General features: G+C 42.0%; 1 protein-coding gene and 1 pseudogene across 3 annotated transcripts in view; one reads left to right on the top strand and one right to left on the bottom strand.

Annotated features, from left to right (window-relative positions):
* Positions 1 to 5698: 5698 nt before the first annotated feature.
* Positions 5699 to 26161, bottom strand: part of LOC145721607 (uncharacterized) — a 129837-nt gene continuing 109374 nt past the window's right edge. Inside the window, exons 7-8 of one of the 3 annotated variants that reach the window (XM_081820339.1) lie at positions 9147 to 9224; positions 5699 to 5874 (exon numbers count right to left, since the gene is read on the bottom strand). The gene's annotated coding sequence lies outside the window, so the exon portion shown is untranslated. Of the gene's footprint in view, positions 5875 to 8335; positions 8438 to 9146; positions 9225 to 26161 lie in introns of those variants that run through there. The other 2 variants (XM_081820330.1, XM_081820349.1) reach the window with 2 other exon arrangements.
* Positions 25590 to 25655, top strand: LOC115940585 (U6 spliceosomal RNA; annotated as a pseudogene).

Genomic DNA, 26161 nt, shown 5'->3' with positions numbered 1-26161 from the left:
GCATTAACTATGTGTCACTCATCACCTTAATTTTAAGTCATTACAATGATGTGAGGATCACTTTCTTGTTCCTCAGGGCCTGGAGCTTTAATTGAGCTTCTACGAAGTGTGTACTCCATACAAGGCAACTGGCTGGTGGACATGGGGAGGGAGGGAGTGGAAATGGAATACAAAGATGAACACAGCGGGTGTTACCATGTTGGAGTTCCCTCCATGGATTGGACAGTGTGCTCACATATTTTGACACTTAGAATTGGGGATTTTAAAACTTAAGTTTCATCATCACTGGAAAAAAAAATCAAGTAAGCTACTCCTAGTGGCTATCAGATGCTGTCACTGATCGAGCACATAATATGTGTCTTACCTCATTTGATTCTCACAGGCAATCAGTGAGGCAGGTTCTCTTTTTGCCCCATTTTATAGGTAAGGCAACCAAGGATCAGAGATGTTAAAGAAACATGCTAGTTCACACAGCAGGTAAATGGCTAAGCTGAGGATCAAATGGGGATCTGTCTGAAGTCCAAATATCTGACCACTAAGCCCCTTCTGATAGTGCCTTCCTGGGCTGGCCTAACCCTTAGGTGAGGATGAAGGTCTTTACTTACTCTGGTTAGAAGGACCCTCCCTGAAGCATCTTCTTCCCTAACTCCATCCTGTAGTTTTACTTCTGAAAGCTGTGATTTTTACCATTAGAAATTCATTCCTTTGCCAGGAAATCTATATCTCTTAGTAACTTGCAAATGCTCCCTCAGAGGCCTAACACTTTATGCCTTTATCCTTTATGAACTGCTCAGTGTCATATTGAAAAGGGGAGGCATAGAAAGGATGGTCCAGGGGTATCAGAAATAGACATTGTCCACCAAATTCTTTCAAAAACCTCATGATGGGGCGCCTGGGTGGCTCAGTCGTTAAGTGTCTGCCTTTGGCTCAGGTCATGATCCCAGGGTCCTGGGATCGAGCCCCACATCGGGCTCCCTGCTTGGCAGGAGGCCTGCTTCTCCCTCTCCCACTCCCCCTGCTTGTGTTCCCTCTCTCACTGTGTCTCTCTGTCAAATAAATAAAATCTTAAAAAAAAAACAAAACAAAAAAACAGAACAACCTCATGAGTTAGAGATTATTAGCTCTGGTTTGTGGATGAGAAGAAAAAAGCTCTGAGCAACGGGCAGTTGGAGTGCTTTCTTTTCAAGCCTGTGCTTTCTTATTCTTCACACTGCCCTCTTTTTTTCATTTTTAACATTTTTAAAAATTTAAATCCAATTAGCCAACCTATTGTACATATTAGTTTCAGATGTAGACTACACATTGCCTTCTAATAATTTTCTCTTTATAAAACTGCCTTATTATGATGATTATCTTATTACTATTATTCAATTTTTAAAACATTTTCTAGAAAACCTTTTCAATGCTCTTCTTAGAAAAAAAGGAGGGTAGTAGTTTTTCATGATACAATGGGGGTTAAAATTGTAAGGGATGCTGCTAAATGCATTTTGGAGGGAAAATTGCATATTTAAGTTTTGGTTTTTTTTTAATTTTTAAGTAATCTCTACACCAAACATAGGGCTTGAACTCATGACCCTGAGATCAAGAGTCACACTGAGCCAACCAGGCGCCCCCCCAATTTTATTAAAAAAAGGTTTTTAATTTCTAAAAGCTGACAGCATGCAGTCTTGGAGCAGAGAGCTGATAAGAACAATGTTATGGCAAGCACTTTAACTATGGTTATTATAGATTTAAATTTTGATTGAATCAGCAAAACAAACTATTAAGCAGTATTGAAAATCGATGTGAAATGGGTTTCTATGTGACTTGCCCACTCAGGAGCTGGAGTTTGACAGAAAGCAGGTCCTTCATTGGAATCCAATTAGAAAGATTGTTTCATACAACCCCGAATTGATTATCCATAATTCACGTCACACATACTAAACAGTCATGCCCATGGTCTGCCCTCTAAAGAACATCGTCATCTATTTCATATAAGTATATTTTCAAAATCTTTTAGGCGGCCTTTCAAAAAAGAACTGTAGCCCCCGAACCCCCATCTTTTTTCACTCTATAGGATGTAAAATTAGTTGTAGTTACCTTCAGCCAGAACCTGCTAAACACATTTATTCATTAATACAACAGAATTTGCTGAGTTCCTGTTATGGGCAAAGCACTGTGCTAGGCACCATGGCAGCTCCTAAATGAATTACACTCAGAACTCATAGTCTTAGAGAAAAGATCAGGTGTGTACCAAAGTACCTAGAAAATGATTTATGTTATTGCAAAGATGTTGTCAAATTCTTTGATGCTCTTCCCATGGGATAGTGGGGGTCCACTTCTCCTTCCCTTGAATCTGGTGTGTAACAGCTTTGGGTGATGAAGTAAGGCAAAGTGATGCTATGCCCGGTCCAGGCCTGCCTTTGCGTGGACTGGCAGCTTCCATTTGGGTCTACTGGAGCCCTGAGCTGCCTTGTAAATATTCCAGATACCCCGAGACCACCATGCAGTGAGGGAGCCTGAGCTAAGCATGTGGAAAAACTCTGTGGAGGGGTGCCTGGGTGGCTCAGTCAGTTAAGCGTCTGCCTTTGGCTCAGGTCATGATCTTGGGGGCCTGGGATCAAACCCCACATTGGGCTCTCTGCTCAGTGGGGAGCCTGCTTCTCCTTCTGCCTCTGATCCTCCTCCCCGCTTGTGTTCTCTCTGTGTCTCAAATAAATAGATACAATCTTAAAAAAAAAGAAAGAAAAGAAAAATTCTGTGGAGAAAATGAGCAAGAGAAACACCTAAGTCAACTCAGCCAGGTTCCAGAAATCATGGAATGAAGCTATGTCATCCCTGCTATGCCTTGACCAAACTTTTGACCCAGAGAATCATGAAATATAATAATAATAGATGGTAGATTTAAGCCACTAAATTTTGGCATACTTTGTCCTGTAGCAATAGATAACTAGAACCTGCTTAGTGTCAAGAAAAAGGGGCACATGACAGCCATAAGAAATCAGAAGAAAACTTTATTTCTAGCCTTAATGATGGTAGGAAGAAACAGGGAAGGTTTCCAGAAAGTGGTCACATTTGAGTTGAGTTTGGAAAACTTCAGGATTAGGAGATTCAGACATGATGGAGTAAGGAGAGTCTAGGCAGAGAAAATAATGCAGGTAAAGGCTCAGAGGTAAGAGAGTCCCTGGTGCATGTGGGGAAGATGGAGGAGTCTGTTTTGGCAAAGAAAATGGGTTGCAGGAGAGATATGAACACAACAGAAGCTTGAACCAAATAACAAAGCACCGAAGGCCTTGAATGCTGAGGAGTTAGATCCACTTAAGTGGAAAAGGAGGAGCCATCCACTATTTTGAACAGGGAAGGAATGTTCATCCAGTGCCTTGGAAGAAATTAAACCAGTGGGATTGAAAATGGGAGTTAACGGAAGGAACGAGCCAGTTATAGAAGGTCCAGCAGTTGGAGAGTGGGAGATTCATCCTGACTTCTCTCCTGGGTAGGAGTGGGATACAGGAAGAACTGGCCTAGCTGGCAGAAGAATGGCCCCCAGAAATATCCAGGTCCTAATCCCTGGACCTGTGAACACGCTAACTTCTGTGTGGCAAAGGGGACTTTGCAGATGTGATCAATGGTAAGGACTCAGAGATGGAAAGGTCATCTGTATTATCCAGATGGGCCCACTTTACTTCACACGCATCCTTACAATGGAGATCATTTCCCAGATGTGGTCAGAGAGAGCTGTGAACATGTAAGAAGAGTCAGAGAGGTGGACGTGACCAAGACTGGAACTGCCATTGCTTTGAAGTTAGAGGAAGGGGTCTGGGAGCCAAGGAATGCAGCCGCCTAACAGGCTGGGAAGGGCCCTCAGTCTACAGTCAGCAAAAAAATCTCGAACGTTAGTCCTACACCTGCAAAGATCTCAATTTTGCCAACAACCCAGAAAAGCAAGCAAATGGATCCTCCTGTAGAACCTACAGAAAGGAACACAGCCCTGCCAACGCCTCGATTCTAGCCTGGTGAGACCTGTGTCAGACTTCTGACCTTCAGAACTGTAAGATAATGAACTTGTGCTGTCGAAGCGGCTACATTTGCAGCAATTTGTTACGGCAGTAATAGAAAATGAGTACAGATTTCCATGAATGAGTGATATTTTTGGAGCACCACTGCACGGGGCATCGGAAATTAGGAGTCAACGGATTCTCATGAGCTTCATCTCCCTTTAGGCTGTGGTGCTATTTTCCTGCTACAGGAAAACACTGACTTTTTGTCTCAGAATGGTCTCTGTCCCCCAGGGGGACCTTGATCAAGTTACCTAATCTCCCCGAGCTTTAGTTTCCTCATCTGTTACCTGGGGGGGGACTCAATGAGAACGGTGGCTCTAAACATTGTATTTTTTACCATGACATGCTCTATGGAGAATGCTCCCGTGTGCAGAGCCTCAGTGGGTATAATCTAGGTTTGGGGGAAATTACTGCTGTTCTAACGATGGCATTCTTTCCTCTCCCCATCAAGAAGTCATCTCAGAATATAAGGGATGTCTTGATGGGGTAACTTTCTATGTATTCCAATTTATTGAGCTTAGACGCAGGGCTTGAAAATTTATGGATTTATGTTCTAATTTTATAAAGGAGGCACAGAATTTTATTATTATAAAGCACGACGAGACATACATCACATATTATAAATATCAGCAATGAATCACTACAAACAGTGGCACATACTAATTGTAGTGGGAATGCTGATTTGGATGTTGGTCATGTTCTTCCTAGTACTGAAGTCAAACAGTTTTAGGAAATGAAGAGTGGCCTGAATTAGTTGCAGCTAAGAAGGTGGAAAGAAGGTGAAGGGGGAAAAAAAAAGTTTTCTAAGCCTTAAAAAAAAAGATCAATCTCTCCCCCAACCCCTGGCCTGCAGTGCTGGACCAAACAACAGGGAACCAAATCTTAATGTGATAATATGTTATTATACTTGTACTCATTTCATTAGGAAATGACACACAAAACCCCATCCTAACTTTGTGGAGGGAGCAGGGGCCAAGGACCTCCTAGGAATTCTTAATGACCTTCCTGTTGAATAACAAAGAGCAAAAAAAAAAAAAAAAAAAGGCAACAAGGAAACCAATGAATATTGACAACAGGTCTGCCTCAGTTGCAGTCTTATTTGATGACCCAGGAGCCGTTTTGGGTTGAGTCGCTGTGCCAGGAAAAAAATTCTAAATCTGAACATTTCAATATTTTCAAGGCAGTACAATTTGAGTTAGGCATCCTGGCACAAAGCATGTGAATTTCTAGAAAATGAGACAGTATGTTGCTGGGGGAGAAGCCCTTGCATAGGGCAATGGAACAGCATGGCTAAGGTCGTGGGTTCTGGGATCAGACATCTCTGGGCCTACGTCCCAGCTCTGTCACTTACTATGGGTCTGACACCAGGCAAAGTACTTACCCTCTCTCAACTTCAGCAGCCTCTTCTGTAAAATGAGAATTAGAGTGCCTTCTTCACGTTCTCCCGGTTTAGACCGATGCCTGCTGGGGAGTAAGGACTCCAGGTCAGCTCTCACTATCGTTAACAAAAGCACAGACACCTCAAGGAAAAACCTGCCAAGTGGACCAGTGTGTTTCTTGTCATGCATCATATTAATCAAATTCCTTGCCTACTTTATAAAATACTAGGGCATTTCCACGTAAAATCTTGAACCCTGCATCTAGGCTCTGAATTCCCTTTTTGGAATTGGAGTGTTTGGCTTTCGTGTCCTTTCCTTCTTTAAATTCTGATCCTTGGAATTTTTTCATTCAATCAGACTTTTTTGAGGACAGGATTACACTAAGCACTCCTGTCCCAGTTTTCAAAGCAAGGGATGTGTTAGTCATTGGAAAATCTTCCTCCCCATTCCATAGTGACCTGAGGTAGACAATGAAGAATACAGTTATATACCAGGGGAAGTGCTTTTGTTTCCAGGCTCATGATATTGGTAGTTCTAAACAGATAACTGGGCCAGGAAATCGTTAGAATAACCCAAGGGGTCGCTGGTCAAGTGACTCCAAGCAAATTGCCTTGTGTTCTGTTAGCACCATCATGCAGAGAAGGAAATGCATTGGGATGAGTTTGAACTCTCACTTTGCCACAAATAGTTATATGATCTTGGACAAGTCACTTGCCCTTCATGACCTTCAAATTGCTCCTCTGTAACATGAAGAAGGTGAGCTCGATCAGCACTTCCCACTCCAATACACACAAAACACTGGTGGTATGTGACATGGTTTAGGTAGTTTTGTTATGTATGTACTTTAATATTTGCTTGGAAAATATACTAAGCCTATCAGACCCACCATTTCATGGATGCTATTGCTTAAAACAAGGCTAAACATATGTAAGTTTAGAAAGAAGAAGCAAAAATGTATTTTATATCAGACACTGGTCTGATTTCCTAAGATGTGTATCCCAGCTGATGAGCTTGACTAAAGTGTATCAATCATGTCATTTTCTACATGCTGTGATGTTTTGACATCTTGGGGCCTTGTGGAGCCAGGGAGGGACCCCCCCAACTCCAGGAGGGACCCCCCCCCCAACTCCAGGTTAGCTAATTCCTAGGGATAGCAAACAACTTGCCTGAATGCACACCTTTCATATGCAAACCAATTCATTCTGAGTCCAACACCCCTATTCACCTCCTTTTATTAGTCTCCTGCAGTCCCAGATATTGCTCCCCAGCCCTAAATCACCCCCAGGCCCCATACCGACAACTAGGGACCACCTTATAGCCCAGAACCTACTGTAATTACTCAAACTATCCAATCCTAAACCTGATCAGCTTGTCCACCCTGACTTGCCCTTTCTTTCCAAAGAATACAGTAAAGGCTCTGGCACACGCTTTCCCCTCATTCTCTGCCTCCTGCCCACCCTAGTGTACCCCTTGAGCCTTGCATGGTGTGGCAGGCCTCCTCCCCTAGGGAACCGTGAGTAACAAACTATCTTTTCAGTAACAATTGTCTCCTGATCTGTTGGCCTCACCATACTGGAATAAAAACAAAATCCCAGCACACTCTACAACATGGTAAAAGGATTCCTTTGGTCTAGTCTTACTAGTTTTGAAGGATTTTTAGTTCATCATCCCATGGGCTGGCTCCTCCTCTGTCTTAAAAATTGTCCTTTTACACAAAGTAGATTGGTATCTAGAGGATGGGGGAAGGAGGGAATGGGAGTGAAGGCTAATGGGTCAAGGGATTCTTTTTTTTTTTTTTTTTTAAGATTTTTAAAATTTATTTTGAGAGAGAGAGCGTGCGCCTGATACCTCAGCTCGGTCGCAGGGTCCCGGGATCATGACCTGAGACAAAGGCAGCTGCTTAACCAACTGAGCCACCCAGGTGTCCCTACTGGATTCTTTTTGGGGTGATGAATGTCATGGAATGAGACAGTAGTGATGGTCGCACCACTTTGTAAATATACTAAAAAACTGTATATCTTTAAAGGGTTACTTTTGTAGTATGTGAATTACAGCTCATTTTTTAAAGCTCTACTTCATTTTTTTTTTTTTTACAGATTTTATTTATTTATTTAACTGACACAGAGAGAGAGAGACAGCGTGAGGGGGAACACAAGTAGGGGGAGTGGGAGAGGGAGAAGCAGGCTTCCAGCTGAGCAGGGAGCCGGATGCGGGGCTCGATCCCAGGACCCCGGGATCATGATCTGAGCCGAAGGCAGTCGCTTAACCAACTGAGCCACCCAGGCGCCCCATCTACTTCATTTTTTTATTGACATATAATCAACACACATATTATATTGGCTTCAGGTGTACAACACACTGATTCGACAATTCTATACCTTACGCAGTGCTCACCACGACGAGGGTAGTCACCATCTGTCACCATACAATGTAATTGCGATATTATCGACTATGTTCCCTGTGCTGGGCGCTTCATCTCTGTGACTTAACCTGTTTTATAACTGGCAGTTTGTACCTCTTAATCCCTTTATCTCTTTTGCCCATCCCCCACCCCCACCCCCACCCCCACCCCTCTGGCAGCCACCAGTTTGTTCTCTGTATTGAGAGTCTGGTGTTTTGCTTTGTTCTGTTTTTGTTTAATTACATCTCAATTTTTAAAAAAAATTGCCCTCTGGGCCACATTTCCTCTCCTTGTATCTAACTCCTATTTGTCTTGCAAGATTCAGTTTAGATGGGTAGTTGCCTCCAAAGCCTTCACATGCCTTGCCTTTAGTCACTATAGCTCATCCTGCTGTGTTTTAATTACCGGTTTACATCGGGGAGGTTAAGAAAAAAAAAAAGAAAACCCTTGGGAGACCTTGTTTGTGGAATTCACCATTTAACTCTTTCCCTCCCTTTCTCTTCCTCCCCACCCTTTACCTGAGAAATTTCTGGGCAAATCCTAGTTTTGGTTTCAGCAAAATGCAATCCCAAATGTGTGATTTTCTGGTGTGATTTTTCCCACACTTTTCTCTGGGGCTTCTAAATAAATAAATAAATAAATAAACGAGAGAAGGGACTCTGTTTTCCTGTTGGAGGCACTGCTTTTTAAGGATTTGGGGACAGATGAGTCTGGCAGTTAAGTGAGGTCCAAGTCTTATCTTTTCTATTAATTTATACTGGAAAAGATGACTTTTTCTTGTAAAGAGCCTGTGATTTTGGAAGGAGCCCCAATCCACAAATATCCGTCTGAAAGGCCACACTTCACATTTAAACAGTTTAGGCAGATGATGACTCTTTAAAAGATTAACTGAGAGTTTTGATAGCTGGTTTCATCAGCCTGTTAATTCACTCCTGAGGAGAAGAAAACTAATGTACTACTTCTACTTATCTGTCCATATCTTGTCTATGCTAATTGTCTGTTATCCTTTTCTTTGAAAGGGTGCAGCAAACCCCCTCCTGACAGAAATCCTGATTAGCTGTAATGGTGCCCCTAAGATAAGACAGGACTCTCCCTAACCTCCTTTACTGAGGTTAAAAAAAAGAAAAAGAAAAAGAAAAAAAGACCCATAGCCAAACCATGATCTCCTCGAGGAGCACCTGTTAAATGAAGGGAGGATTGTTTAGCAGCCAAGCGGTGGGTAGAGTCCAAGGACAAGAAGGAGACCGTCAGGGTGTTCACCCTTCCCCCCCAGCTAGGAAGATTCTAGGGCCCTCCAAACTGTAAAGTGCACACAAATTATCTGGACACCTTGTGAAAATGCAGATTCTGGTTCAGCAAATCTGGGTAGAGCCACAATGGGATGCTAAATCACACTCAGTAGGATGGCTGTAATAAAAAAAAAAATACAGACAATGATAAGTATTGACAAGAGGGTGGAGAAACTTTGATACATTGCTGGTGTGAATGTAAAATGGTTCAATTATTTTGCAGAATGATTTCTGTAGTGCAAAGGTTTTTGTCTTTTGTTCTATTATCCTTATATATTGAAATGCCATTTTGGTGGTAAATTTCACATGCTGTCTTTTATCTTCTTTTTTTTTTTTAGGGGCGGAGGGGCAGAGGGAGAAGGAGAGAGAGAGAATTCCAAGAAGGCTCCATGCCCAGCACGGAGCCCGATACAGGACTTGATCCCATAACCCCGAGATTAGGACCTGAGTTGAAACCAAGAGTCTAGCACTCAACTGACTGAGCCACCCAGGCACCCCAACATGCTGTTTCTTTTGATGTAAAACAAATTTTTAATCAAAAATATTTAAAATCCTTTAATTTATAATAGCCAAATTATGGAAGCAGCCGAAGTGTCCATCAACAGATAAATGGATAAAGAAGATGTGTGGTATCTATGTAAATGGAATATTACTCAGCCATTAAAATCTTGCCACTTGCAACAGGTTGGATGGATCTAGAGAGTATAATGCTGTAAATAAGTCAGCCCAGAGAAAGACAAATACCATATGATTTCACTCATATGTAGAATTTAAGAAACAAAACAAGGGAACAAAGAAAAAAGAGACAAACCAGAAAACACACTAGTAACTACAGAGAACAAACTGGTGGTTACCAGAGGGGAGATAGGTAGGGGGAAGGGTGAAATAGGTGATGGGGATTAAGAGTACACTCATCATGATGGGCACCGAGGAATGTACAGAATTGTTGAATCACCATATTGTACACCTGAAACTAATATAATATTATGTTAACTATATTGGAATTAAATTAAAAAAATTAAATCCTCTAAAAAGTGAAATAACTGAACTTAGATTTTTTTGTTGTTGCAACTTCTGTTAATCTTATTTATTTTTTTAAAAAATATTTTATTTATTTATTTGAGATAGAGTGAGAGCGAGAGTGAGAGAGAGAGAGAGAGAGAACATGAGTTGGGGGGAGAGACAGAGGAAGAAGGAGAAGCAGGCTCCCCACTGAGCAGGGAGCCTGATGCAGGGCTTGATCCAAGGATCCTGGGATCATGACCTGAGCTGAAGGCAGATGCTTAACTGACTGAGCCACCCAGGCACCCCTGTTAATCTTATTTATCACAAGCATCAATTCATACCCCCAAACTATGAGTAATTTTAAAATTCAGCTTTATTTAAATAAATTTGATTTAAAGTGTTGATATTTGTTAATTTTAATTTGTACTTTGTCTCTTATATGTAACAGATTTTTTAAAACATTTTGGAATAGAAACCAATTGTAAATATTTCAATATTTTATATTTACTTTAATATCCTTTTGCAATTAAATGTGTGCATATTTACATATGCTCATGTTTATTAATTTCCCTCCTCTGTCTTCTTTCTTTCCTGTACCATTTTTATATAGGATGTTTTATGCCTGTTAACTTTGCAATTGAGTGCAGACATTGCATAATAAGATCCAAAAGATCTAGAGGAATCACCCTCATGCACAAACCCTGGACTTCGAGATGGGGATGCTGGAAATGAAGAGACTTTCTGCTGCCTTCCCATGGTAAGTGGGTAAACATGCTTGTGGCTCTCTGGAATCCGGTTGCATAATGTTAGCTGGAAATACTTTTGAAAAATGTAAGTATGAAAAGGCATGTTGGACAGCAAAAGGAGTGAACTCTAGTAGACAATTGTTCAGCAGTTCTCTGCTCTCTAATTTGGAGAATTGTCAATGGCATGCACTCCACCTCCTATAATAGAAGTCAGAGAGAGATGACAGAGTGTCCCCCTTTCCTCCCTCTGGATCCCAGAATGAGAGCGTGTGGCCTGCAGCAGCCACTGGGCTTTGAATCGTGGCTGGGTGTCATAGGAGGAATCTTAATGTTCATTCAAGGCAGTCTGTTGGTATCTTAGGGCCGTGGTGCTAATCAGCATCCTCTGCTTGCCTCCTTCTGTTCCCAGCCCTCCCCTAGCTCCTCCTTGACTGTCAGGTCTCTGCTCAAATGTCACCTCCCTGACCACCTCCTCTAAAATAACTACCTTCATCTGCCTTCTCTAAGTCCATTTTTCTATATGTGACCATCACTACCTAGCTTTATATATTTATTGTTACATTCCTAGTTGTTTATTTTTGTCCTACTAAAATGTATTCTCCATGAGGATACAGACATTCTGTCTCGTTCCCCACTTTATCCCCAGGGTCCAGAATAGTCCCTGACACAAAGTGAGTGCCTGATAGCCTTTTGTTAAGAGAATACATAAATGAAAACAAGCCCGATGTGTGGCAGGCCAGTGACAACTTGTTAAGCTGCCCTGAATTAGTAATAGCTTTCTATCAGGCTTGCTTGGGGGTGATTTGAATCTTGAGTGAGTGACATGAAGGTGAGTGTCTGATTGCAGTTCACTCTCCAGCAGGGACGGGATTCTTGTGTTAAGTTACGAAGTTCAGTTATGAAGTTGCTATGAAGAAGGAACTGTCCAGAGCCTAATTTAAAATGGCATTTGCCTGCAGGACCTAACACAGTATGTGCCAACTCCCCCTTAAACACAGAAACTAAGAAAAAGATAGAAACTGGTCCTGATAGACGATCAGGTGCAGAATATTAGAGGGATTTTTATCAACTGTAAATCGAATGGTGCAGTATTAGGAAAATGACTCACAGTTCTCATGAAACAGTGCTGCCTGCTACCTCCAAAGAAAGGAAAGAACACTTTCTTCACAATGAATTGACAGAAGTTAAAAGAGCAAAAGGAAAATAGACACCCACAAGGAATTAGAGAGAAAAGTTGAGAAATTAAAGGGCGAGGAAAATCTTTCTGGCCAATGCGCACGAAAAGGCACAGAGGCGGCAAAATTGTTGTCCGACAATTTAAAATCTCAGACAAAGAGCATTAATAGGACAAAAGAGGTAATTTTATACTGACGACAGTTAGAATCCATAGCAAAGGTAGAACAGTCGACAACCTAAACATGCCATTTATCACAGATCCGGAAAGAAGGAGAAATGGATAGGAGGTGGTTGTTGTGGGAGATGTAAAAACATTCTCCATATACTTTCACAAATCTGGTATTTAGAAAATATAAATAGATGAGGGAATTTGAACAATACATTTAGTAAGATTCAGTATGTATTTTATATATAGAAACTATTTCCTCCTCTTGAGTATCCATTAATGTTTATAAAAATTGACCATGTGTTAGCACATTGAGAAAAAAACTTCCCTAAATGGAAATACACAGAGTATCTTGAACATAGTGCAATAAAATTAGAGATAAATAATAAAAGTATGTTATAAATCTTAGAAATAAGTAAGAAGACTTTCCCCCAAAATACTGAGGTAAAAAAGAAACAAAAAGTACACTTACTGACAGTTTGGAAATTAATGAAAAGAGAATATCTCCAGAAAACCAGCAAACTCAAAGCATTAGCAAAATTGTTGGCTTAAATATGTTCATTATTAAATAAGAAAGAATAAAAGTAAATGAGGTGAGTGTTCAACACAAAAACTTATCAAAATGACAAAACATCCATATTGAAAACAGAAGAAAAAAGTAATAAATATTAGAGCAAAAATTAGTGGACTTGGAAAAGAATAGCCATACAATTGATAAATAATTCTATGAACTAAAAAAGAAAAGGCAAAATAGACAAATCTTGGGAAATTTTTACCTAGAAAAAAAGAGAAAATACAATAAATAAAATTTCAAAGGAAAAAGAGATGCCCTTTTTATTAACATGTTTGAAACTTTCAAAGAAATGAATGCTTTTCTGAGAGAATATAAAATCACCAAATAGTCATGGAAGAAAATTGAACTATTTATCAGAAAATTACCTCTAAAGTAAACTCTGAGGCCAAACAAAGTTTTCAAACATTGAAGAAATAGATAATTCCTATGGTTTTTGTTTTGTTTTGAGAGAGAGAGAGAGAGAGCATGTGCCCATGTGCTTTGAGGCTGGGTGGGGAGGGGCAGAGGGGGAGAGAGAGAGAGAATCATAAGCAGTCTTCATGCCCAGCACAGAGCCTAACGTGGAGCTCCATCTCACGACCCTGAGATCATGACCTGAGCTGAAATTGAGAGTTGGACACTTAACTGACTGAGCCACCCGCTTGCGCTAAATTCCTATGTTTAATGCACACATTTTTCCAGAGTAAGACATGCCACAGCTGTCATAACAAAATACTATAGACTGAATGGCTTCAACAATGGAAAGTTATTTTCTCACAGTTGTGGAGGCTGGGAGTCCAAGGTCAAGGTGTCAGCACTGTTGGTTTCTCCTGAGGCCTTGCTCCTTGGCTTACACAAAGCCACCTCCTTACCGTGTCCTCCCCTGGACTTTTCTCAGTATGCCACACTCCTGGCTTCTCTTTCTCTTCTTACCAGGACATCAGTCCTATCAGATTAGGGCCCCACTCTCATGACCTCATTTAACCTTAATCACGTAAGGTCCCAGTTTCCAAATTCAGTCACATTGGGGGTTAGAGCTTCAATACCTGGGTTTGGGGGAGGCACAATTCAGTACATAACAGATGGAATTGTGGTTAAAAAGAGAAATGTCAAATTTATAGTTATGTTGTGCAGAGTACATGTATGTAATTTTGTCATCAGTAATAATAATAAATATCCTTTAATACTTTGCAGTTCATAAAACTTGCTCATTTATATTATTTCTCAGATCACTCCAATGCCACTCATCATTGAGGCCTTCTCTGAATAGCACCTCCAGGTATCATGTGCTCTTGGGCATATGTAATGGGGTCATTGCTCTCCAACTCATTACCTGGCTTTATTTTTCTTTTTCACAGTTAGCATCATCCACTATATTTATTTGTTTAGTTAGTTATTGCCTGTCCCTCCGCTAGAAAAGGCTTCCTGAGAGCCGATTGCATCTGTTTTTGCACTACTATATCCCAGCATCTAGAACAATACCTGGTGCGTAGTAGGTGATCAGTAAATTGTGACATGGAAGAGTAAGTTGTCATGTTACCATCTCAATGAACCATGTGGTTAAGTAGGTAGTGTAGGTACCGTTACTAGATGAGGGACCAGATGTTCACATGGGCGTAGGTGACGGGCTCTGACTTCTTGTCCTATATACTCTTTCCGTCATCAGACATGACAGTCTTCATGACTCACATTCTTGTCTTAGATGATTAGGTAAATATGTTTTCTTTTGGGAGAAAAGCATCATTGAGATATAATTCACAAACCATATAATTCATCCATTTAAAGTGTACAATTCACTGTGTGTTAGTATATCCACAGAGTTGTGCAACCATCACCGCAATTAATTTTAGAACACTTTTCACCCTTTTAGGAGGCACACCTCAATTCCCCCATCAGCCGGCTCCAGCCAACCACTAATCTATCCAAAGTCTTTACAGATTTACACATGTATATGTGTGTGTACACACACACACACACACACAGAGTAACTGGAAAATCTGAAACATATATCTATCTGGGCTTTTCCCTTCCCTCTGACCTCATCTCTGTCCACTCTCTGCTCTGGCCACATTGTCCCTCCACTGTCCCTCCTGCTTGTTCCCTTCTTCCTTCTTCCTGCGATACTCTCCCCTCCTGGTCTTGTCCGGGCTCACAAGGAGTTGTCATCGTAGTTCAGCTTCCTTTGTGGTGGGTTTACTGAGTGTCTTCTGGAAACTGAAAACTGCAAAGCCACCCTGCCTGAGTTTAAGTCCAAGCTCTGGGGGGCACATGGATGGCTCAGTCAGTTAAGCATCTGCCTTCGGCTCAGGTCATGATCCCAGGGTTCTGGGATCGAGTCCTGCATTGGGATCCTTGCTCAGTGGGGAGCCTGCTTTTCCTTCTCCCCCTGCTTGTGCTCTCTCGCTCTCTCTCCCTCTCTCTCCCTCTCTCTCTCTGTCAAATAAATGAAATCTTTTTTAAAAAATAAGTAAATCAAAGCTCTGTTACCTGGCAGCTGTGTGACTTTGGGAGAGTTTCCTTCTCTGTTTCAGTTTGTTCTTCTGTACAAGGGATGGTAATGGTGTTCTCAGAGAATTAAATGAGCTCTAACGTGAAGGATGCTTAGTGTAATGTCTGCCATGAAGTAAGCACTATGTTCAGATCACCACCACTACCACCCTGGTTATTGTTAAATATTGGGCAACAGGTATCGGGGACTTGCAAAAAACGTGTATCACGATTGATCCAACAATTCACTTTAAGAAATCTGTTCTAAGTAAACAACTGGACAAGGACATAAAGATTTGTGTACAACCTGGGATTAAAAATATTTTTTAAGAAAAGGAGTGAAAATTTTGAAATAGGCTGCATGTTGGTTAAATGGCAATGGAGTAATATGCAGCCTCATTAGGAATTACCTACATCAGGGGAGCCTGGCTGGTTCAGTTGGTAGAGCACGCAACTCTCAAACTTGGGGTTGTGAGCTCAAGCCCCATGTTGGGCACGGATCCTACTCAAAAAAAAAAAAAAAAGAAGAAGAAGAAGAAGAAGAAGAATTACCTACATCAGGAATTCTTAACCTTTTCTTGTCCTATGGGTCCCTTTGGCAGTCTGGAGAAACCTAATGGATCCTTTCTCAAATAATGTTTCTAACTGTATAAAACAGAATACACAGGATTGCAAAGAAAAAATGTGGAAATAAAGTTATCAGCCATTTAAAAATGGTAATATATTAATAAATGTGATTCTTCTTTTTATATGCACAAACTAAGATCTCTAGGTCTGTTATAATTGTGAAGTACCGGGAAACATAAATACACCAGGATATGCGTGACAAGCTCGAGACTGATTCACAGGTACTGCTAACATGAGTGTGATCTGTCACCTCTATCAATAATTGGAAGAGATGTCAAATGTCAGTTATAGTCAGTGAAAATAAAGATATAATCTTGTTCTCCACCCAAGCTCATAAGCCCTGAGGTTTAAAATCCATGGTCTAGCTCATGGGTCCCTAAACATTTTCTATAAAGGCTCAGATAATAAATATCGTAGGTGTATGCGCCATACTTTCTTGGTCACAACTACAGTTGACCCTTGAACAATGTGGGGAACAGGGGTGCCGAACCCCTCTGAGGTCAAAAATCTGCATATAACTTTTTTTTTTAAGATTTTATTTTTAGGTAATCTCTACACCCAACATGGGTCTCAAACTCACAACCCTGAGATCAAGAGTGCATGTTCTACTAACGGAGCCAGCCAGGTGCCCTCTGCATATAACTTCTGATTTGCCCAAAACGTAACTACTAATAGCTGTTGACTGGAAGCCTTACTGATAACAAACAGTTGCTTAACACCTATTTTGTAAGTTATCCGTGTCATGTACTGTGTTCTTAAAATATAGTGAGAGAAAAGAAAAGGTTATTAAGAAAATCGTAAGGAAGAAAAAATACATTTACAGTATTGTACTGTATTTACAAAAAAAAATCCACATATAAGGGGACTGTGCAGTTCAAACTCATGTTGTTCAAGGGTCAACTTTACTCAATTCTGCCATTGTAGTGAGAAGGCAATATGTAAATGAATAGGTGTGGTTGTGTTCCAGTAAAACTTTATTTACTCAAACAGGCCGAGGGCCTGATTTCGCTTGTGAAACACAGTTTGCTGTCCCCAGTCTAGAGTATTATTTTCAAACAGAAAAATGCTCCTAAAACTGCTAAATGAAAAAAATAATTTTATTTGATAAATAATTATGCAGCGTCCCACTTTGGTGAAAAAAGTGTATCTCTATGCATGTCTTTGTCCATATATATATATGTATATAAATACACAAGTCTGAAGGGCCAACAAAAACGTTAACAGTGATTATTTCTGGGTGATGGGAATGTGAACAATATTTTTTTCTTTATATTTTCTACAATCTCTCATTTTTTCCCAGTTAGTATGCATTCATTTAATAATGAGAAAAATAAGAATTAAAAAAGAATCAATCTGAGCAGGGTTTAAAAGCCCAAACTTGGGGTGCCTGGGTGGCTCAGTTGGTTAAGTGTCTGCCTTCAGCTCAGGTCATGATCCCAGGGTCCTGGGTTTGAGCCCCCCCCAAAATCGGGCTCTTTGATCAGTGGGGAGCCTGCTTCTCCCTCTCTCTCTCTGCCTGCCCCTCCCTCTGCTTGTGCTCTCTCTCTGTGTCAAATACATAAATAAAATCTTAAAAAAAAAAAAAAAAAAGCCCAAACTCATATGGAGCAGAAATTGCCCCTGGGATCCCTTTAACCACTTCCGCGGTCTAAGTCCTCAGAGAGAAGGAACTCGCATCCTTTCACAGTCCCAAAACAACTACAAGTACTGATATCTGTTTTATGCAGTTCAAACAGTATCCTGACAAGGGATCCGTTAGTCTTCTCCAGGCTGCCAAAGGGGTCCATGGAACAAGAAAAAGTTAGTCTAATCTGTGGTCTACACCACAGATCCTGTTGTAACCCTCTTGGGGTTAAATGGCCCAAATTCAGTGTCTTCACTGCAGCCCTGATAGGATTAAAATCAAAGTCCACGCAGAGGCCTCTATAGGGTTGGCAACTGGAGGTCCTCTGTAATGCTCCTTCCACCCTTCTTCTCGTCTACAGGCCAATGTTACCAACACAGGAACAGCTCCCGGTCTTGCTTCTGAGGCCTTCTTACTTCCAGAGTGGATACGTCTAGCTCTTCTACCAATTCCCAGCCCATTTCAGACCCAAGGGGCACCTTCTCTGCCCCTCTCAAGCCCTCTGCTTCATTCCTGGCTGACAGAACCCTGGTGGTGCCAGATAGTGACTTTGCTATGTGTTTTGGGGAAGGTGATCCTTCCCCGTCTCCAGGGAGGACTGAGTGCTGATTAGTACAATTCATTGGTTTTTCACCTGGAGGCATTTTGCCCTGTAAGGGACCTGTGGCAACGCCAAAGACATTGTTATCATGACAAAGGGGCTGCTAGAGGCATCTAGTGGGTAGGGGCCAGAGATGTGTCTAAACTTTGTATACTGTGTAAGACAGGCTCCCTGACAAAGACATTTCTCCCCCAAAATGTCGATAGTGCCATGGTGGAGAAATCTTGGTCGAAATGAATCACAGTAATTCCATTTCCTTTGCGAGGTGATAAAACTATGGCTTGTGAACTTCAGAGGCAGATTGGTGATCCAGCAATTCCACTTCTGGGTATTTATTTGAAGAGAACGAAAACACTAACTCAAAGAGCTATCTGCCCTCCCATGTTCACTCAGCATTGTTTATAATAGCCAAGACATGGAAACAGCCTCACTGTCCATTGATGAATGAATGGATAAAGAAAATGTGTTATATATATATATATATATATATATACACGCACACACACACTATATACATATACATAACAATGTGTTCACAATATTCATAATGTTAGTGTATATATACGTATGCATATTGCAATACTATTCAGGTTTAAAAAAGAATGAAATCTTGCAATTTGCAACAACACGGATGGGCCATGAGGGCATTCAGCTAAACGAAACAAGTCAGACGGAGAAAGACAAATACCAATGATCTCACTAATATGTGGAATCTAAAAAGAACCCCAACCAGGCTCACAGATACAGAGAACAGATTGGTAGTTGCCAGAAGCAGGTGGTGGGAGAGGGGGCAAAATGGGTGAAGGGAGTCAAAAGGTACAAAGTTTCAGTTATGAGAGAAATGAGTATGGGGATATCATGTAGAGCATGGTGACTGTAGTTTCTAATACTATACTGCGTATTTGAAAGTTGCTAAGAGAGTAGATCTTAAGAGTTCCCATCCCAAGAAAAAAAATCTGTTACTCTGCATAATGGAAGATGTTAACTGGACTTCCTGTGGTGATCATTATGCAATATATACAGACCCCAAATCCTATACCATACACCTGACCCTAATATAGTGTGGTATGTCCATTATACCCAAATAAAGATGATTTAAAAAAGGAGAGAGCTGAGGAGAAAATCACTTTTATCCCTGATAAAATAATGCAGGAGGAGACACTGACCTTCCTGTGGGTCCCTGACGATTCTCAGGGGAAGAGGTGGTGATGGGAACTGCGGTGGCTTTGGATCCTCAATACAAAGAGGATGGCAGAGATAAGATGGAAACGGCATCTACATCCTCAGTGCCTGAGTCTTGGAAACAACCTGAAACCTCCCCGATACTCCTGACTTCTTACCGGTGAGATAATGTCATTTTAAAATGCACTCTTAGTTATTGTTCTGTTATTGGTAGCTGAACCCAGCCTCATGGATATACCGCTCTACATGGCCTTGAACCCATCACCAGCCCTTTCTGGTGGATAATTCTTTGCTCTGAAGAGAAGTCTGAAGAAAGAGCGTCCCACATGCTGGGCAGCCTCTCTTCCTGTCCCTGAGCCCAGGACCCGGGGAGAACATGCTAGCACTGCTGCTCCGACTCCCTTACCTGCCAACCCAGCCTCAACAGCACTTTTTGCACATTCTCTTTATCAGGTTGGATGCTAACGGAGGTGTTATGACTAGCAGCTGTCTCTCTCTCTCAGCATTTTGTAGTGATTCCAGCAAGCTGAACCCCAGAGTGTAACAGCTAGCTTTCAAAGCCCGCATACTACAGTCTGGAAAAGACCTCAGGGGCACTTGTACCCGTTCTTTCAGAAGGGTCAAGACTGAGTGCTCTCAATCCCGTTTGGAGGGGATGATGGGGGACAGAGTCAGTAGGGCAAAGAAAAGACTTTCAGACTCTAGGATGTGCCCGGAGTGTGATCCTTGGTTACTCTTACGATTTTAGATACGTCTTTGTACGCGATTGTGACAGAGTATAAGAGTTCTTTGAGTTACAGCGACAAGCCCACTTCGTGTAACTTCAGCACAGAAGGAGGGTATTGGGCCCATCACTTGGAAGAGTAGGGGAGGAGCTGACCTCAGGAAGGGCTGAGTCTGGAGCCTCAGGTGCCGACCTCAGAGATGTTCATCTGACTGCTCCCTGCTCCCCCCGCCCCTCAGCTCTGTTTGTCTCTGAATGTCACCTCTGTATCTCATAGAGCAGAAGGGTTTTCTCCTCAAGGCACAGAGCACGGCCAAAGACCTTTTTAGTTTTATAAAATGTTAGCTTAATGAGCCAACAGCATCTGTCTGTCTCTCTCACCCTTTTTGCTTTTGTTATAAAAACCCTAGGGAAGAACTCTGATTGGCCTAATTGAATTACACTCCCACCTCATGGGCCAGTCATCAGTCAGGCAGGTGACATAAGAATCACGTGCTCACCTCTGTGTTTGCCGGAGGTGATGTCCGTCACCCCCAGAAAGAGATTAGAACGTCAATGGAGATGACTGACTCCTGATGTGTTCACGATGTTGTGCTCTGTGTCTGCCCCCAACATTAAATGTAAGTTAATTCATAGGCTCTTCTGATAATCTGATCTCGCACGAACAACAGTAATGACATGGAGCAATTATGAGCCAGTCACTTCATATACTTATCTTGAACCTTCGCAATCACCCCAAGGGGGTTGGTACTATTTTTCCCATTCGGCACATAATGGAAATTGATGCCTGGAGTGGGTGGCTGGCTTGCCCAAGGCCACACAGTAAGATGGCCGTGGAGTCAAATCCATGTCAGATACTAGAGCTCACGCTAATTCTACCACTCCACACGGCCTCCCTTCCTCAGCATCAGAGTGTGCTACGTGGACCACAAGGCCAGTTTAAAGTTGGGTGCGTCTAAGGGAAGACCATGTCTTGATATTTGTTGCCAAGTGGATGACGCTTCTTGGCAGTGACTTAAACAACAAAGTAAAAAGGAAGGTGGAAGACGATAGTTCAAATAGAATGAGCTCTGCCCCTGCAGTGAGGAGAAGGGAGGTGTGGTGGGGTTGGGACGAGGCGGGCATGGCGTGATCATGGAGATCTTGCTTGCTGCTACCTCAGATCCCTTGGGGAGTCCCTCAGTTCTCCACTCCAGCACCCTAGCCATCCACATCCCTAGTCTTTCTTGTGGTTTCCAGTGTCAGTGCTGTGCTATTCATCCTCATGAGGATGAATCAACCTCCATGAACAGCGTACAGAATTTCCTTTAGTCCTCCCGAACCTCGTGAGCTAGAGAACTTGACTGGGGCCAGAGACTCGGCAAGGTGAAGCCCTTGACCCAGGGCAACCTAACCACAGCTGGCTGTGTAAGGAGGCTCACTTCCCAATACACCTCCGGGCCTCTCTCTTGTCCACTCCCACCTTACCCCCATCTGCTTATTGCGGACTCCTTGGCTTTGCTCCAGCTGAGCCCTGGCTCAGCAAGCCCTCACTCCCCCTTTCCTCAGTCAGTGGTCAAGGCTCAGAGGAGAACCCATGTCCTGGGGTGGGAAACATGTCTGTGACCACTTCATTCCACACAACCCTTTCCCTCTGCTGATGCCTTTAAAAAAACTTCTCTGAACTTTATTATAAGTATCTGATTATACATATCTTGATTTACTTGTTACTACTTAACATAAAAAAGCAGACATACAATTTTTAAATACTACTCAAAACAGCCCCCTGGGTTAGGACACAGAAGGCTACCACTTGCTAGTTGTGCAATTTTGTGAAATCGCTCTTGGAGCCTCAAGTTGCTCATCTCCCCCTGCCAAAATGGACATGATCTTATCAAGCCCTTGATGGCTTGTAGGGTTCTTGCGTGGATTAACGCAGACATTTCCTGGGAAAATGTTTATTGTAATTTCCCGAATCTGTTACTGGGAAGCTGAGTGCCTACAGGAGTCACAGCTCATGGGAATGAGGGGGGGCCAGGGTGAGGCTATAGGGCTGGTGGGGACTACTGCCTCTAGGGACCACAGGTCCCAACCGAAGGGACAGTTGTTGCTCAGCTTCAGCCAATTGCAGCTACATAGGAATGAGGATGCAGTGCTGCTGGAGTTTAATCTTCAAAGAGAAATCAGAAATAAAGCCTTTTTATGACATTTCTTGATTTTTGAAACCTTGACTATGCCAAATACAACCAGAACCTTTCTTACAGCGAGCCAGTTTGCAACTCTGCTCTCTATATGCGTATATTGCTTTAAACTAGAACAGACATCTGGATTGGATCCCTGAGTTATTTTCTCTTCATCGTTTTTCTTCACTTTGTGCTTTGTGGGTCTATGGTATGGGTTTTTTTCTTTTCTTTTTTTTTTAACCCTCCTTAACATGACTCTAATGTTCTTGTGGGCAGTTCACATCTAGTTCACATCTTCTGTACTGAAGTGTAATCCAAACTGGATTAATCATCTTGGTAAACGGTACTTGCTTGTTAGTCTGTTCCTATAGCTCTTAAATTTCTTGTTTTTTTTTTTTTTTAAAGATTATTTATTTATTTATTTGTCAGAGAGAGCAAGCGAGAGTGCACAAGCAGAGGGAGAGGCAGGTAGAGGGAAAAGCAAGCTCCCTGCTGAGCAAGAAACCCAACACAGGACTCGATTCCAGGACCCTGGGATCATGACCTGAGCCAAAGGCAGATGCTTAACCCACTGAGCCACCCAGATGTCCCAATATGGCTCTTAAATTTCAGCATGAGTCAGCATTGCCTGAGCTGCTTGTTAAACATGATGATTCGCCTTATCATTTCTCTTCAAGGTATCTACCCAGCAGAAATGTATACCTATATCCATCAAAAAACATGTACTAGAATGTTCATAGCAGCTCAATTCATAATAGCTGCATATACAAGTCTATCCAATTATCCATCATCAGTATCAGAATAAATAAAAAACATGCATTCCCAATAAAAATCTGCACAGCAATGAAAATGAATGTACTGCAACTTCATGCAAAAATGTGTGTGAGTCTCACCAATATAATGTTGAACAAAGAAAGCTGGACACCTAAGAGGATGTAGTATATGTTTCCTTTTATATAAATACAGAAACTGGCCAAAGTTAATCTCTGGGTTATAAGTCAGGATAACATCAGGACTACTGTTGGAGAGAGGCAGTGACAAAAGGGGGTACCTGCACTTCTGCGGTGTAGGCCATATTCCCGGTTGCTCGAGCACGTGAAAAATTCACCGAGCTGGACAGCATTTCTACTGTCTGTCCTTTACCATCTCAATGGAAAGCTAACGTGTTAATTCCAGAGCTCCCCCCACAGCCTGGTAGAATCACTGTCTTGCATGGGAGGGGCATGGGTTGGGAGTCCCCAGGTACTACAGTGCAGGTGGTCACATGACTTCCCCTTCCCGAAAGGCACTGCACTTGAAAGAGCACATATTTATTCCTCCAAGGGGCTTCAGCAGGCACTCCTGGCTAACCCATCCAGCGTCTGTTTTTTCTAGCTTCTCTTGGGTATTTCCACATTTTACTAGATGCAAAGAGTGACATAAAATTAAGAGGCATTATGGGTACATTCAAAGGCACTTGAGGGCATAGGGAGAGACAACTCTGACAATGTAGCAGCTTATAAAATATGGCTAAATAAAATTAAAGGTTTATAGGGTGACTAAGACACCATATCCCCGGGGAAAAAGTCAAGTGCCCACCGCTGCTGAAATCCAGTTGAATCCTGGCTTCTCTGGGGAAGGAGATCTGGGCGAAGGCCAAGAGGCTTTTCCTGGAAGGAATAAGGGGAGGTTCTATGACTGAGGTGAGGACAGGGAAGGACCAGCATTGTAGATGTTTTGGGAGCTACACTCTCAAGCTTTTTGTCAGTGTGGGAAAGCTGAAGCTGAGAGATTTATTCAGGTCACATTTATTTACAATTTGTGCTCTTGCATTTTAAGAATCCAGAAATACATCGAATGTCAAAGGGGAACCAAAAATGAACCCTTTAATAAGCTACAGAAAGGCCACTACTGCATATAGGAGCTTTATCTTTGAATCCCCAGCACCTGGCACCAGACCTGGCACATAAGAATACTCACTAACTTCATTGATTCATTGATTCATTGATTCATTCAACATCTATTTATTGAGTACTTACTTTAGGTTAGGTACCATTCTTAAGTAGTTGAGACAACTAGAAGTCCCTTACCTCAAGGAGTTTATAGTCTAAATGGAGGGAGATCAACCAATTCATTGGATATATAGTATGTTCTGTTGTGGTAAGTTTTTTCAGAAAAAATAAATCAGAGAAAAAGAATAGCAGGTTGGAGGGTGGAGAAGTGTTGCAGTTTTACCTGGGGAGGTTGAGGAAGGACTTACTGAAAGTTTGAGCAAAGACTCAAAGACGATGAGAGGATATGCCATGTGGATATGTGAGGGAAAAGCCTTCTAGGCAGAGGGAACAGCAAGTGCAAAGGCCCTGAGGCAGGAACATGCCTTGTGTGTTTAAGGATGTCAAGGAGGCTGAAGTGGTTGCTAAAGAGTGAGTGAGAGGAGGGTAGTAAAAAGTGAGATCTAACAGGTGATGGGGCTGCTGGGTCATTCACTGTGAGGACTTTGACTTTAACTCTGAGTGAGACAAAAGCCATTGGAAGGTTTCAGGTAGAGGAATTCCATGATCAGACTAAATACTGATTGAATGATGAAATATGGCACTGTACACACTACAAACGACTTTAACATACATCATTATATTTGATCTTCATAATGAACTTAAGAGGTAGGAAGAACAGGAATTATTAGTCATGTTTTCAAAGGATTACATTATAGAAATTAACAGCATAGGCTCTGGAGATAAACATACCTGGGTTTGCATCCCGACACAGCTATGTAAGGGCCAGGACTTTGTGGAAGAGTCAGCCTAGGTTTCCCCAGCTCTCCGGTGGAGAAAATAACACTACCGGGAGAGAGGATTGGATAAAATTACCAATAGACATGCCTAGGTTAGCGTCCAGCACGTGTTTTGCTCAATAAATGACATTTGTTACTACCTTTTCCAGCCAGACAGGGTTGTAGGCATCATCCAACTTTGAGGATCTATGAGGTAGTCTCCAGAAAGCTGCATCAGCATCTGCTGGGGTAAATCTACAGATTCCTGGGCCAGTGCCAGAACCACCGAGCCCCTAATTCTGTTGCTTTGGAGCCTCATTTCCAGCTTAAAGTGAATGTATCAGTGGGGCAGAAGAGCATTGAGGTTCAGGCAGCTCCAGTGCAATAACTGGGTAAATTAGAAAACCTCTCCGAGCTGCACTTTTCTCACGTGTAGAGTGAAAAATAGCGTCTTCTACGGAAAGTAGGGGCATGATGCCTGCAGAACCCAGCAAGCTCTATCTGGAATGTATCGAACACTCCATCAGCGTTAGCTACTCAAAAAGGTTCTCAAAGTTACATTGTCCTTAAAATTAACTCACCATAAAAAAAAAAATCCATTTGCATTACTTTTGATTATTTTTATCTTTAACAATCAAAATTTAGTTTAAAAGAAATTCCATATCTAAAAGGTTATTGTGGTTACTTCTGCAGTACATAGACTAAAATTGGAAAGATACAGAGAAGATTAGCATGGCCCCTATGCAAAAAGATTATCCATGTGTACCGTCCACAGTCACCCTGTGGGTTCCCCAGGGCTACAAGTACACCTTACTTGGAGAATCATTGGAAGGGGGACACAAGGATGTGAAGGAATAATTTTAGGATCATGTCCCTTGCTGACACTTTGGTCTCAAGGCTGGGGTGAATATGTAACCTGGGGCCTAGGGCACAGAGGGGGCAGATGAAGAAAGGGTCAGGAAGGCTGAAAATAGACACACTGGTGCCAAGCTCTGGAACATTTACACAAGACAGGAAACCTCATCGTACACAGGACAACTTTTGCCTAGGGAGACCTGGCAACCAGTTAAAGTGGTTGTCAAGCTGTAGGGCTTGGAGTCTACAAAAAAGAACAGACCTGCAAGGTTGAGGATTTATGCTCCAAACTGTAAGAGCGCCACTTCAAGTACACAATTCATGTGGATTCTTGGCGGAGTCCTCCTGGGTCCTATTGCATTTTCTTTGCCTTCTTGGGTTAAAGTATGACTCAAGTA

This window comes from Leptonychotes weddellii, chromosome 1 (genome assembly GCF_054177405.1).
Source record: "Leptonychotes weddellii isolate Sample4059 chromosome 1, ASM5417740v2, whole genome shotgun sequence".
Lineage (NCBI taxonomy): Eukaryota > Metazoa > Chordata > Mammalia > Carnivora > Phocidae > Leptonychotes > Leptonychotes weddellii.
This window is presented reverse-complemented; position numbering and strand designations above follow the sequence as displayed.